General features: G+C 41.5%; 2 long non-coding RNA genes across 3 annotated transcripts in view; one reads left to right on the top strand and one right to left on the bottom strand.

The window, feature by feature from the left end:
• The window catches only part of LOC146407130 (uncharacterized), a 35,884-nt gene extending 21,177 nt beyond the window's left edge, over positions 1–14,707 (bottom strand). The window contains exons 1-4 of one of the 2 annotated variants that reach the window (XR_014825639.1): positions 14,613–14,707; positions 14,302–14,399; positions 1,918–2,059; positions 1,059–1,173 (exon numbers count right to left, since the gene is read on the bottom strand). This is a non-coding gene — a long non-coding RNA (uncharacterized LOC146407130). Of the gene's footprint in view, positions 1–1,058; positions 1,174–1,917; positions 2,060–14,301; positions 14,400–14,612 lie in introns of those variants that run through there. The other variant, XR_014825640.1, reaches the window with a different exon arrangement.
• Positions 5,620–8,820, top strand: LOC146407131 (uncharacterized). The gene is made up of 2 exons (XR_014825726.1): positions 5,620–6,061; positions 6,102–8,820. It is a non-coding gene; the product is annotated as an uncharacterized LOC146407131 (long non-coding RNA).
• Positions 14,708–15,173: the final 466 nt, after the last annotated feature.

The raw sequence follows: 15,173 nt of genomic DNA, 5'->3' as shown, positions 1-15,173 counted from the left end.
CTCCATATGCTGCAGGTGCAGCCCTAAAAAGGCAAAAGACCAAAACGAAAACAAAAACCAAACTCCGGAATTTGACCAACTTGCTCCTCAGCCTCAGAAAACACCAGAATTTGTCAGGCTTTGCCCTGTGGGGAAAGATGCCCTGCTGTGGGAGCTTCTAAGAAAAGGAACAGAAGTAGGAGCTAGGCCATGCATGATTTCTTTCTCCTTCTAAACTCACCAAACAAGTAAGTCAGTTCACCTCCCCAGGGAAGGTATGTGTCTGCAAGCAGAAGAGGTTAGGTGTGTTATGCTAATGGATGTCCCCACACCTAGGCAAGATAAATGATAAATAAATGGATATGAGCTTAAGACCCTACAACCGGCTTTTTTTTTTTTTAATTATTACTCAAATGAATTTACCACATCTGTAGTACAACCAGCTCTTAACGTCAGTAATGGGATGTGAGCAGAACTAAGAGACTCTAACGGGAATATAGGACTGGCCCTGGAGTGGGTGGAAGGGACACTGTAGTGCGTCTCAAAATGTTACCTCTCTGGGAAAAAAATATCAATTCATAAATTTTACTGATATAAAAGGTGCATAGCACACAATTTGTAAATGATAATAAAATAATAAAATATACAGTATTCTTTATTTTAAATTCCATATAGCCAATTGATTCTTGTTGAATGCTTTCAATGATTTTTGCTGAACTCTTGTATCCTAGCCAACCTATGGTTACAACTCAGCCATGATTTGGCAAGTAATTTCCACTATCCAGATAACAGTAGATATAAATAACTCACGAGCATAGACAATAGTAAAATGTAGTAAGATTATTAAGAAGTGATGAGTTTTGAGTATTTATGGCTTTTTTTAAAAAATGTAAGGTAATTTTAAGTTTACCCAATTTAAATTTTAGTCCTGGTGGTGTTTAACAGTCTTACTGGTAAAAAGCCTAAAAACTTATCAGTTGATACACCACCGAGGACTATCCCACAGTTCTCATTATGTTTTTTACAGGTGGGCACATTACAGTTTAATCCCCACTAAAGGAGATATTTGGGTGACATACCTGGAGTGAGCCAGTGGGCTGGTTGCAGGGATCTCCAGGCAGGAAGGATGGCATCCACCAGGGGGCAGTGTGGTTCCAGGTGGTCCCTTATTTCAGGCACCTCAGCCTGTGGTTACTAGAGCAATAAGGATAAAGGCCAAGTTTGAGAGCAGAAGGCTTCTCTCTAGGTGTTGACCAGGGGAGCAGTTAGGAAACCAAAACAGATGTCTGAGAAACCTGCTCCCTGCCCCCATCTGGCCACAGGGCAGGAGACCCATTCCGGAGCCCACCCTCTGATGGGGCAGAGATTCACTGGGGATAGAGGATGAACTTGGGACAGAACTTAATTACCCCAAATGGAGCTCAGGCCTGTAGTTGAGAGGGCCAGGGAGGACAGACCAGTACTAGAAGCCAAGCAGAATTTTCTAGTCAGTTAAACAATTTGGAGCCTTGGAGGACTCAAATGGGATCACAAAAATCCAATTCCAGACTATTCTTTTTCCTGCACACAGGGGCTGTGGTTGAGTTTTTCAGCAGGAGCAAGTTACATAACACCACACCCTTGTCCACAGAGGCTCTGATGTGGTGAGTACTGTATCTTTGATTTATCCTCACTGCATTTTGTATGGTTATAGTCATGTTTTGAAAGGCTCATTGCAGGCTCAAATGCCTGGAAGTGTGATGTCTTGGTGACTTACTTTTTCTAAGGTAAATCCAGCCGCCTTAACAGAGCACAAGTAAAACTGGTACCTGGAAAAATTGTTATCTTATCAATTAAGGCAGAAAGGCCCCTACAATTTTATGAACTATCCAGAGATTTATATGAAATGTTTTTGTGTGTTTTTCTATATTCACCCAATAGGACAATCAGCTGGCTTACTTGTTTTGTTTACGAAGGTCTCGCTTTGTATAGAAACTTGAAAGCCCAGGATTTCAAGCGTTGTGCTTGTCTCTCTGCTTGCTTCAGGTGTAAACTGCTCCCAGGCCATAGGATAAAAGTCACTTCATACTGATGTATAGGCCTTAGGTCAATAGAAAATCAACAAATATAGTTCGAAACAATGTATGACTTCATCTTACCTTACTTTTTTTTTTTAACAGTTTATAAACACAGTGGTTTACTAGGAATAATGGGGGAAACTGCAAAGTTTTAGTGATTAATGCCTATCATAAATTAGTGTTGCAGGAGAAGAGTGGAAGCGAGAGTGTTATGCCCCAGGTCTTGAGCAAATCCCTGGGATAGGGCACTAACTGAGAGTCCATGGCTTCAGGCAGGAAATAATTCTAGAGTGAGCCATAGTAAAGTGAAAGCAGGTTTATTCAGAGATACCCATTCGGAGTTCCTGTCGTGGCTCAGTGGAAACAAATCTGACCAGTATCCATGAGGACGAAGATTTGATCCCTGGCCTTGCTCAGTGGGTTAAGGATCCGGCGTTGCCATGAGCTGTGGTGTGGGTTGCAAGTGTGGCTCAGATCCTGCGTTGCTGTGGCTGTGGCTTAAGCAGGCAGCTACAGCTCTGATTCGACACCTAGCCTGAGAACCTCCATATGCTGTGGGTGTGGCCCTAAAGAAAAAAAGGCAAAAACAAAAAAAAACTTTAAACTTTCCAGAAATTGAAATTTCCTGCAATAAATTTTTGAAATCATTTCTTACTGTACCAGTAAGGCTCAGGATTTGGTAAATGGTATCTCTCATTACAGAGGCCTTGGGGAGAGATTTATGGCAAGATGACTGTACAGGTGTTCATAGTCAAAGAGCAGGTTAAACTGGAAGGTGTCATATGTCCTCACTGACCCACCCTCTGGCTTGGTGAGTCACTTTCATTTGAACTGAAAATGTCACTCTTTTATATGATTGATGAAAAACCCTGAGCATGTAAATAGAATGCCTTGGAAAAACATGTTCATTCCTTCTTTGATGGCTGTGCTCAGACTGTAAGGTTACAAGAAAGTCTGGTCTCCGGGAAGGAATGTGAACAGTTGTTACTGCCACAGGCTAAGATGCCTCTGAAAGCTCTCAGGAATTTAGTGTGGGGTTGGATGAATGACAAGGGGTTGGGGGGTAAAGATAAAACAAGATCAGCCTGAATTGGTAATTATTGAAGCTAGGTGATAGGTACACAGTAATTCATTTTATTATTCTCCCTAATGTGGGGTGTGTGTGTGAGCACTCATGTCCGTAATAAAAACTTAGAAAACCTTTCGGCAATATGGCCTTTCCACGGCCACGTGCTCTTGCGTTGGCTCTTTATGGATCCAAGTACAGCCCTTGAAGCAAGCGTGAGTTAGTAAGATTTCATGATAAATGATTGTTATGGAGTGTATGTATGTATGTATGTATTTTTTGCTTTTTAGGACTGAACCTGTGGCATGTGGAATTTTCCAGGCAGGGTCAAACCAGAGCTTCAGCCGCTGGCCTAAGCCACAACCATAGCAACAGGGGATCCGAACCACATCGTATCTTCAACCTGCACCACAGCTCATGGCAATGCCGGATCACCGACCCACTGAGTGAGTCCAGGAATCGAACCTGTATCCTCATGGATACTAGTCAGATTCGTTTCTGCTTCACCACAACAGGAACTTCTAATGGAGTGTTTTTAAAGAAATAGCAATCCTAGGAGAGATTTCAAACAGTATTCCATGGAAGCATCTGCCACCATTCATTTTAATTTCATGTGATAAATGAATCATATAGGAATATTTTCTAAGGGAAATTATAGTAGCCCCTTGCCAATGAGGCTGGAAGATCCTGTCTTTACCCTTTGTTAAGTAGACCACTCTTATTGCAGTCTTAAAAAAAAGAAAACAAAAACAACTTCACAGGAAATTCAACCTTCTGCATAATCTGCCTTATAAAAGGTACTGAAATCACCTATGGTTCATCAAATTGAGATCATGAGATAATAGTGATTTTTTTTTTTTTAACTTCTTTAGAAAGTCATGGATTCCAGAGGATGTCATACACAGTAGTCCCTCGCTGAGAGTGGGTATAGAAAATCAGATGTCTAAAATTTTAATTGTAGAGTTAATCCTATGTTCTGGTGGAATATGTTTTGGACATACAGAAGGTTTATATTAGTTATACAGACATTTGACCTATTAGATGCATCCTCATAGGAGGTCGACTAGGTATTAAAAATGTAAAGTCAGGAGTTCCCATCATTAACGCAGTGGAAACGACTCCAACTAGGAACCATGAGGCTGTGGGTTCGATCCCTGGCCTCACTCAGTGGGTTAAGGATCAGGCATTGCGATGACCTGTGGTGTAGGTTGCAGATGTGGCTTGGATCCTGAGTTGCTGTGGCTGTGGCATAGGCCAGCAGCTACAGCTCCAATTCCACCCCTAGCCTGGGAACCTCCATGTGCGGCCCTAAAAAGACAAAAAGACAACAACAACAACAAAAAGACAAAAAAAAAAGAAAATGTAAAGTCAAATCACTTAACCAGCCTCAGTGGTGATTCTCTGACAATACAGAGAAGTGGGAGAACTTTCATTTTGTGAGTCAGAAACCACTAGTAAGCAGCAGATGGTTGATTTTTTTGTGTCCCCACACCGAACAATGAAAACTGGAAAGCTATAACCCTTAATGGACATGAATTAGATCTTGGTTATAAAAGAGTTCATTTCATAAAATAATAAAGATTTTATCTTTCAAGGGATTCCTCATTTTATGCATCAGGAAACAAAGGACGAATGAGGCTTATAAACTCAAGGTTAGATTGAAATCAAAAGTCAGTTCTGATTTGATTACGTAAAGTGACAGAACCCGAAATTCATCCTGGTGACTTTTCATAAAATAGGAGAGGAGAACATCTTATATTCTCTGTGAAAAAAAATGTACTCTACTCTCTCTGCTGTCAATAACCGTTTGTTTCTCACTAATACCAAAGTACACACTATCATTTCATTCAGAATGTGTCTAGAACTGAGTCCTAGTGGTGAACAGAAGCCAGGGTATATCAAGCTTCGTCTACACATTACTTCCCAACTCCAGGCTCTGTAATGTCACATGGGTGGCTTGAAATCAGACATGTGATATCTAATATACAGCACAAATGAACCTTTTCACAGAAAAGAAAGTCTGGAGAATAGACTTGTGGTTGCCTGGGGGGAGGGGGAGGGAGTGCAAGGGATTGGGAGTTTGAGGTTAACAGATGCAAACTATTGCTTGCTCTTGGAATGGATTAACAATGAGATCCTGGAGTTCCCGTCTGGCTCAGTGGTTAACGAATCCGACTAGGAACCACGAGGTTGCGGGTTCGATTCCTGGCCTCGCTCATTGGGTTAAGGATCCTACGTTGCCATGAGCTGTGGTGTAGACGCGGCTTGGATCCTGTGTTGCTGTGGCCCTGGCCTTGGCAGCTACAGCTCCAATTAGACCCCTAGCCTGGGAACCTCCATATGCCGTGGGTGCGGCCCTAGAAAACGCAAAAAGACCAAAAAAAAAAAAAAAAAAAAAAAAATGAGATCCTGCTGTGTAGCACTGAGAACTCTGTTAGATACTTAAAATGCAGCAGGACAGTGACGTATACATGTATGTGTAACTGGGTCCCCATGCTGTATAGTGGGAAAAAAAAGTGTGTTGGGGAAAATAACAATAAAAAAAGAAAAGAAAAAAAAAAAAAAGAAATCAGACATGTGGGAGTATCCACAGGAATCAGCAAGCATGTCAACCAGGACTTTTTTGTTTATTTATTTTTTAAATCTGGAAAGCCAGGTTGCCAGCATACCACTTTAGTTTCAGCCAATTTGCAGGTGACCATGAAGGCTCATTACATTCTGCTAAGGCACTGATCAAGTCCAGAATCCGAAATGTGGTTCTGCATGGTCTGGCACTTGCCTACTTCATAAGCTTTGTCTTATGGCATCCTTTTATTTGCTCCCGCCTTCACAGACCACAGATATGCTTTCATTCCTTTGCAGACTCCTTGCTCCTTCTCAACACTCGGACTCTCTATGATTTTCTCTGTGCTCCAGGCCACCTGCTCCTAGTTAACATTTACAAGTCCTTAAGCTCAGAGCTGGATTTCCACATTCCCTGACTCCGGAGTCTAGCTCAGATTCCAGAGTTAAAAGCTTTCCTTGCACTCTAAAACCTTAGCTTTGTGAAACAAATTGCAGTTTGTAACTCTCTAACTATCTACGATTGTTTGATTCCGGGCCACCTTCTTCACTGGCAGTGACTCCTGTAGGAGTGGAGCTGTGTCTATTTTTCCTCCATGTGATTTCTATACTAATGAGTAGGCACAGAGTCTTTTAAACACATATATTTAGAAAGTAATCCAAAGATTCAGAAAAGTTGTAGAGAATAATGTAATAAACACCTGGGTACTTATCAACCAGCTCTAACAAATCTCAACATTTTGCCAGAATTGTTTCACATTTTTTAAAAGAACAAAAACAGTGGTATTCTAATTAAAGCCTTTACAAATTCCTCTCAATCTCATAGCTCTCCTTTCCTCTCTAAAGAAAATTCTTATCATGAAGATGGTATGTATCCTTTCTCTTTAAGAACAAGCCATAATTTGCATGGAAAGGCCCATCTACATGCATATTTAGACAAGATAGTACTCATCTTTGCTGTCATATAGGGTGGCTGGAAGTGAGCCAAAGACCCTTACGAATGAGGATTTATGAATGGCATGGTCCTTGGAAGAATGGATATTCTATTTGGTTCAGGAGTTTCCAGGAGGTAGTGTGAGTCAATCATTTTATACTGTCTTTTTAAAACTCTTGTAATCTGTTTAAAGTTGTCTAAGTTCTGACCTTAGCTTGATTTTTAGACGCTTTAAGCTTCGTTAAAGAGGCAGTGTTGAGTAGTGAAGAGGGTGGGCCACTGGGGTGAAGTCTTTCTGGACCCTTGGCCAGAGCAGTGTGATCCCTGAGCCGCACGAGCCTCCCTAGGAACTGACTAGAAACATTCCCCACTCCCCACCCCAGACCCGCTGTATCAGAACCTCAAGGTCAGCGATCTTTGTTAAGCCCTCCAGGTGATTCTGGTACACACCGATCTAGGGCAAGGAATTTAAGCCTTCTAAAGCTCACTTGACTTACCTTTATTTTTACAATAGAAAGAATAACAATAATATTTATCACACAGGACCTTTGTGAGGATTAAATATTAGTTAACACTTTTTGAGCACTTCTTCCAGTGTCAGGCCCTATTCTTAGCACTTCCCGTATTTTATCTCATTTAATCCTTAAATTAACTTTGCCACAAATAAAAAGAGATTAGAAAAGTACCTGGCACCTAGCAACACTCAGCAGTTGTTAGTATCATCTTATTATTGCTACCTTTTTAAGTTGTATATATTAAATGAGATGATGTAAGTGCTTAGCCACAACCTCTGATACCTAACAAGTGTGCTTAACGAGTATTAGCTATTTGCATATGAAAGTATTTGTCTAATGAGTAAACAATATGGGACATGGGATCTGGTCTAAAAAGATAATTGACAGGGTATCTCCCATGGGAATAAGGGCTGTTTTAGAAAAAGCTTTGTAGATTCCATTTCAGGATTTCTTTTTCTGATTGTTGTTAAGTCAAGGAAACCAAAAAGAGCTCTTTGAATGAATTAGGAGGGCTAGGAGGTAATTAACTGCTCTCTAATTTAGCTGGTAATAGTTGCCCTCTCTTGGAGAGATCAAAAGCCAGAGAATCATTGGCTGTGAGAATAGCTGAAGACAGGCTTCTCTCAGTGTTGACAGCCTTGAAGTTTTGACCCTGCAAAGTAGCTCAGAGAGAAAGTTAGCTCTGCCTGCCAGGGTCCAAGAAAAAGGGGGAGGCTCAGGTAGATGGAGGACAGTTAAGGGTTTGTCAGAAAAGGATTAACTTGTAATTGGGCATTTGCATTTGTTTTAAAATCTTGCTCTGAAGTGTGTCTTCTAGAATTAAAAAGTCCCTAGTACTAGCTTTGCAGTTTTACATAAGGAATTCCCAGCTATTGGAAAAGAACTCGTGTATAGGAAAATGTGCTCTTCCCTGTCTGCTGCGAGTGGGAAACCAGGCAATGGAAGCTTTTCCTGTTTGTACTCTTCCCCACCTCAACTGACTGCTCCTTCGACTGTGCCAAAACATCATTGGCTTCTCCTCCCATGGCACCTGGGACACATGGCAGTGCTTGTCTTCTTGGTCTAGATCAGTACCATCCAGCAGTGCCAGCTACATTGTGATTTTAGGTTTTCTTAAGTACAGTACACCTTTGACCATCAGGGGGTTAATCTGTGTATAACATAGTCAGCTCTCCCTTTCCAAGGTTCCTTGGCATCTATAGATTCAGCCAACCACAGACCATTCACTACTGTTATACTTACTACTGAAAAATTTCCATATGCATCCGTGCAGTTCAAACCTGTGCTGTTCATGAGTCGACTGTAGACACTTAAAAAAAAAGTAAAAAGGTGCTGCCTTAGAGAGCTTAAGTACTATGAACAATTATATGCCAACAAATTTGACAACTTAGAAGAAATGAACAACTTTCTAGAGACTCACAGCCCACCAAAACTGAACCAAGAAGAAATAGATCAACTGAACAGACCAGTCACTAGAAATGAAGTTGAATATGTAATAAAAACACTCCCTACAAATAAAAGTCCAGGACCAGATGGCTTCCCAGGCAAATTCTACCAAACATACAAAGAGGAACTTATACCCATCCGCCTTAAACTTTTCCAAAAAGTTGAAGAAGAAAGATAAGAAGGAACACTCCCAAAGACATTGTATGATGCCACCATCACCCTAATACCAAAACCAGACATAGATACTACCAAAAAAGAAAATTAATGGCCAATACATTTGATGAATATAGACGCAAAAATTCTCAACAAAATTTTAGCCAACCGAATCCAACAACATATAAAAAAGATCATACACTATGACCAAGTGGGATTCATCCCAGGTTCACACAGATGGTTCAACATATGCAAAGCAATCAACATCATATGCCACATTAACAAAAGTCAACCATATGATCATCTCAATAGATGCAGAAAAAGCATTTGACAAAGTCTAACATCCATTCATGATAAAAACTTACCAAAGTAGGTATAGAGGGAACATATCTTAACATAATAAAAGCCATTTATGACAGACCCACAGCAGATACAATACTCACTGGGGAAAAGCTGAAAGCCTTCCCACTAAAATCTGGAACAAGACAAGGAATCCCACTCTCACCACTTTTATTCAACATAGTGTTGGAAGTACTAGCCACAGCAATTGGACAAACACAAAAATAAAAGGCATCCACATTGGAGGAGAAGAGGTAAAATTGTCACTGTCTGCAGATTACATGATATTATATATAGAAAACTGTAAGGAATTAACTCCAAAACTACTCCAACTGATCAATGAATTCAGCAAAGTAGCAGAATACAAGATTAACATTCAGAAATCAGTCATATTTCTGTATACTAACAATGAAATATTAGAAAAGGAATACAAAAATACAATACCTTTTAAAATTGCACCCCAAAAAATCAAATACCTGGGAAAAAACCTGACCAAGGAGGTGAAAGACATATGCTGAGGAATTATAAAACATTAATCAAGGAAATTAAAGAGGATTCAAATAAATGGAAAGATATTCCATGCTCCTGGGTTGGAAAGATTAATACTGTAAAAATGGCCATGCTACCCAAAGTAATCTACAGATTCAGTGCAATCCCTACCAAGTTACCCATGACATTTTTCACAGAACTAAAACAAATAATCCCAAAATTTATATGGAACCACAAAAAACCCAGAATTGCCAAAGCAATCCTGAGGAACAAAAACTAAGCAGGAGTCATAATTCTCCCAGACTTTAGGCAATATTACAAAGTCACAGTAATCAAGACAGTGTAGTACTGGTACCAAAACAGACATACAGACCAATGGAAAAGAATAGCGAACCCAGACATAAACCCAGACACCTATGTTCAATTAATCTTCAACAAAGGAAGATCACAAAAATATAGAATGGAAAAAATATAAATACATATTTTTATAAGAATGTAAAATGGGAGGAGTTCCCTTTATGGCTCAGTGGTTAACGAATCCGACTAGGAACCATGAGGTTGTGGGTTCGATCCCTGGCCTCGTTCAGTGGGTTAAGGATCTGGTGTTGCTGTGAGCTGTGGTGTAGGTCACAGATGCAGCTTAGATCCTGCATTGCTGTGGCTCTGGCATAGGCTGGCGGCTACAGTTCTGATTAGACCCCTAGCCTGGGAACCTCCATATGCTATGAATGAGGCCCTAGAAAAAGACAAAAAAAAAAAAAAAAAGAATATAAAATTGGAAAAAGACAGTCTTTTCAGCAAATGATGCTGGGATAACTGGACAGCCGCATGTACATCAGTGAAACTAGAACACGCCCTCACACCATGCACAAAAATAAACTCAAAATGGCTTGAAAACTTAAATGTAAGACAAGACACCATCAAACTCCTGGAAGAGAACATAGGCAAAACATCCTCTGACACTAACCTTACAAATGGTTTCTCAGGTCAGTCTCCCAAAGCAACAAAAGTAAAAGTAAACCAATGGGACCTAATCAAACTGACAAGCTTTTGCACAACAAAGGAAACCATAAAAAAACCAAAAAGACAACTTACAGAATGGGAGAAAATAGTTTCAAATGATGTAATGAACAAGGGCTTAATCTCTAGAATATACAAACAACTTCTACAACTCAACAGCAAAAAAGCCAACAACCCAATGGAAAAGTGGGCAAAGGACCTGAATAGACATTTCTCCCAAGAAGATGTACAGATGGCCAATAAGCACATGAAAAAATTCTCAACATCACTGATTATTAGAGAAATGCAAATCAAAACTGCTATGAGGTACCACCTCACACCAGACTGGCCATCATTAATAAGTCCACAAGTAACAAATGCTGGAGGGGGTATGGAGAAAAGGGAACCCTCCTGCATTGTTGGTGGGAACGTAAATTGATACAACCACTATGGAAAACAGTATGGAGGTACCTTAGAAAACTATGCATAGAACTATCATATGACCCAGAAATCCCACTCTTGGGCGTATATCTGGACAAACTTTCCTTGAAAAAGACACATGCACCTGCATGTTCATTGCAGCACTATTTACAATAGCCAAGACATAGAAACAACCTAAATGTCCATTAACAGATGAATGGAGTAAAACGATGTGGTATATGTACACAAAATACTACTCAGCCATAAACAATGCCATTTGCAGCAACATGGATGGAACTAGAGACTCTCTTACTAAGTGAAGTAAGTCAGAAAGAGAAAGAAAAATACCATATGATCTCATTTATATCTGGAATCCAATATATGCACAAATGAACCTTTCCACAGAAAAGAAAATCATGGACTTGGAGAATAGACTTGTGGTTGCCAAGGGGGAGGGGGAGGTAGTGGGATGGACTGGGAATCTGGGGTTAATAGATGCAAACTATTGCCTCTGGAACAGATAAGCAATGAGATCCTGCTGTATACCACTGGGAACTATGTCCAGTCACTTGTGATGGAGTATGATAGTGTGAGAAAAAGAACGTATATATGTATGTGTGACTGGGTCACCTTGCTGTACAGTAGAAAATTGACAGAACACTGTAAACCAGCTATGATGGAAAAAGTAAAAACTTTTAAAAAAGTGAAAAGGAACAGGTAGAATTAGTTTTGATAGTATATTTATTGAAACCAATGCATGTTGAATATTATTTTGTATGTAATTAATACATAAATATTAATGAGATATTTTACAAGTTTTTTAGGGGAGTACTAATTCTTTGAAATCCAGTGTTCATGCTGCACTTATGGCATACCACAATTTGGATTAGCCACGTTTTGAATGTTCCATATCTACATGCAGCGAGGGGCTTCTGTGTTGAATGGTACAGGCCTAGAGGATGAGCAACTGGAAGGCAGCATCTAATCTATCTTTGTACCTGCAGCGCTTTGTGCAGTGCCTGAAACATAAATGCTCTTCATAAGTGAATGTGCCAGGCGGAATCCCGAGATCTCCTCCAATGATCCTTGCCTTTGTATAACCCCTTCCTCTTTGAGTATGGGTGGAACATATGAATAAGATGAGACTTCAGTCTGTTGATTCTGATATGTTAAAAGGCAAAAGGGAAGTTCTCTTTGGGTGGGTCTGCTCTATTCAGGTAAGGCCTTTAAGAGTATAGAGATTTCTCTGACTGGTAGCAAAGGAAGATTTCAGAGAGAAACATTCCTGCTGGCCTGGAAGAAAGCATATAGCTATGCAAGGCACTGCCAATGGAAAGGGGTAGGCTCAGGGAGCTGAGACAGATTCCCAGCCAACAAACTAGCAAGAAAACAGGGACCTCAGTCCTACAGCCACAAAGAACCACCTTCAGCCAACAACTAGTGAGCTTGTAAGACATCTCTGCACCCCAGATGAGAACTGTAGCTGAAATTTGGACTTCAGCCTTGCGAGACCCTAAGCAGAGAACCACCCCCACCCCTCTCCCTGTTGCAGTGCCCTGATGTCAGCCATACAGAACTGTGAGCTAAGACCTGGGTGGTGTTTCCAGCCAGCTAATAAGTGTATTGTAACTTGTTACACAGCAATAGAAAACAAATAAAAAAACAGTAAATAAAAGTCATAATTCAGCAATCATCATCCAGTCAGGGACAATGTGCCTAAACTTTAGGCGTAGTCCCTAAGAGGAAATAGTGACTTCTGAACATTAGATCTGAAAATCAAACCAGTATCATGATGGCAACATATTAGTATCTGAACTGTGCCAGGGCATTGGCAGTGTGGGCTCTTTGTGTTACTCTGTTTCTCAATTCCATGCCATTTGCATCAGAGGGAAGGGATAAAGTCAGGCAAAAAAACAAAAAACAAAAATAAAATCAGAACCCCTGGAAATAAGTTTGATATACTCATCATGTGAAGGAGTAATTTTTTTTGTTGTTGTTCTTTTTAGGGCCCCACCTGCGGCATATGGAGTTTCTTCCCAGGCTAGGGGCTGAATCAGGAGCTATAGCTGCCAGCCTACACCACAGCCACAGCAATGGGGGATCTGAGCTACATCTGTGACCTACATCACAGTTCACAGCAATGCCAGATCCCCAACCCACTGAGCGAGGCCAGAGATCAAATCCACATCCTCATGCATCCTAGTCTGGTTCCTTACCGATCAGCCGTGACGGGAACTCCTAAAGGAGTAATTATTGATCAAGCAGGGACAAATATGAAAAAGAATGATAGTAATAAGCATAGCTCACAATAATTGGGTTTGTACTCTGTGCCAGTCATGTCACCTGTATCTTCACCACAGCCCTGGAAGGGAGAAGCTAACTTGACTTTACAGATGTGGAAACTAAGCATAGAGGTGGAGGAGATTTAGCTGCATCATCAGGCAACAAAGGGGATTAGAAAGGGAGAGGAAGAGGAGGAGTTCTTGGATGAAGCACCCTTCAGAACAGATGAGCCTGATTCCCAGACACAGCTCTTTCTCTGAGATGACGGAGTTTTATTTCCTCTCTGTTAACAGACTTTTTATGCCCCCTTCTTCTCACAAGATGCATTTCCCAGATGGTCCTCGATCTCTGAAGTCAGTCTTTCTCCTTTGGGGTGTCACTGAACCCTGTGACTCCCAAAGTGTCTCATCCTGACCCTGAAAGGCACGTCTCGAACCCTGCTGTTCTGAGCTCCAGCCCTCCAGCGACGTCCCTGGATGCCTCACTGACCTCTCAAGTTCAGCTTCTTCAGAGCAGCATTCATCGTCATGCCCTGAAAGCCACCTCTCCTCTGACCCTGCCAGTGATTCCAAAATTATTGGCAGACCACAAGCTCCAGACCCCAAAGTCTGTTCAACTCTGTCATCTCCATCCCTTTGGTCATCAGCTGCTGAAAGTCTTTCCAGAACGTTTTCTCAGACGTTCCTTCTACATTCAACTTCCTGGACCCTGTAGCCCCTGATCCCTTCCCTTCCTTCCTTCCCCAGCTTTGAGTCCATGCTGCACCAACTCAGGGACTCTTACTAGAGCCCACATCCCCTTCCTTCTGTATTTCTCATCATTGCTGTTTGACATAACATGAACCCAGCCATCTTCTTTGCTTCAACTGGGAGGCTGAGCAGAACTGAAGAAACTGCACGGAGGGAAGATAAAAGGAAAATAGAATCCTCAGTTCAGTTTCCACTGAGGCCCCAAGATCAAGGATGCCAAATACGATTGCATTCCAAAGCAAATAACTTGGCCCACCTTTCCGTGACTTGTGAAGAAAGTCAGGTTTCCTGAGTTTTATCTTTCACTTACCTTGAGCTGTGAATTCTTCCAGGCTGGCACTCCCTCCTTCCCTCCACCTTAGCCATGTAGGAGCTTCACAGGCATCTTTGACAGGTATCTTTTGAAGCCTGTGGGACCCAGACAGGCATTAGATTCATGCCTAGAGGAGAAAGTCTAATGAGAGGCTGACTGAAGTGAGCTGTGTCTGTAGAGCAGAGGGCTGCATTTAGGGAATAGCCACATTCTGGCCTATGCCAGTCCAGAGGTGAATTTTCTTGGGGATCAACTGTGAAACCCACGGAAGGAATGTGAGTTTGGGCTGTTTCCAAAGGAATTCTGACCTGAAGGACTTCCTGCGATCAGTGAGGTGTCCTCGGCAGAAAGGGGTTGGAAGTTCCAGAGAGGACTGTAGGTGGCTGGATGGAGGCGAGGCATTGCCTGAGATGAAGGAATTCCAACTGGAAGGGCCCAGCTCGGGGGAATCCAAGGAGGCCACAGATGCTCAAATGAGAGAACAAATGCCAAAACATGAGCCAGACCAAGAGGGAAGCTCCACCAACTTCTGTTTGTGTCAGTCAAACAAGGCCTTCCTTTCCCTTGCCTTTCTTCAGTCTCTGCTGTGTCCTGGAAGACCCAGTGGAAATGGAGAGGGGTGGAGGAAACTAACATGAATGGGGGAAATAGAGACAAAACCTCCTTTCCCACAGCAGGCCCTTCGTTTGATAGCATATCTAAGCTTGCCGTGAAGTTTTCTTACAGTAGTTCTGGGCATATTTATAAACTAAGGCTGTGAATTGGGGATGAAAGGACCAGAGGACATTTTGCTATTTGAGATGATCAGAGAGCTAGAAGACTTTTCTAGTATTTCACTCAAAGGGTAGGGTAATGCTGACCCCAAAGAG

The sequence above is a fragment of the Sus scrofa genome, chromosome 1, assembly GCF_054392235.1.
Source record: "Sus scrofa isolate SSC_HxYL_T2T_F1_AM1 chromosome 1, Sscrofa_HxYL_maternal_Yorkshire_Landrace_v2.0, whole genome shotgun sequence".
Classification (NCBI taxonomy): domain Eukaryota; kingdom Metazoa; phylum Chordata; class Mammalia; order Artiodactyla; family Suidae; genus Sus; species Sus scrofa.
The sequence above is the reverse complement of the archived record's forward strand: the minus strand, read 5'-3'. Positions and strand labels throughout refer to the sequence as shown.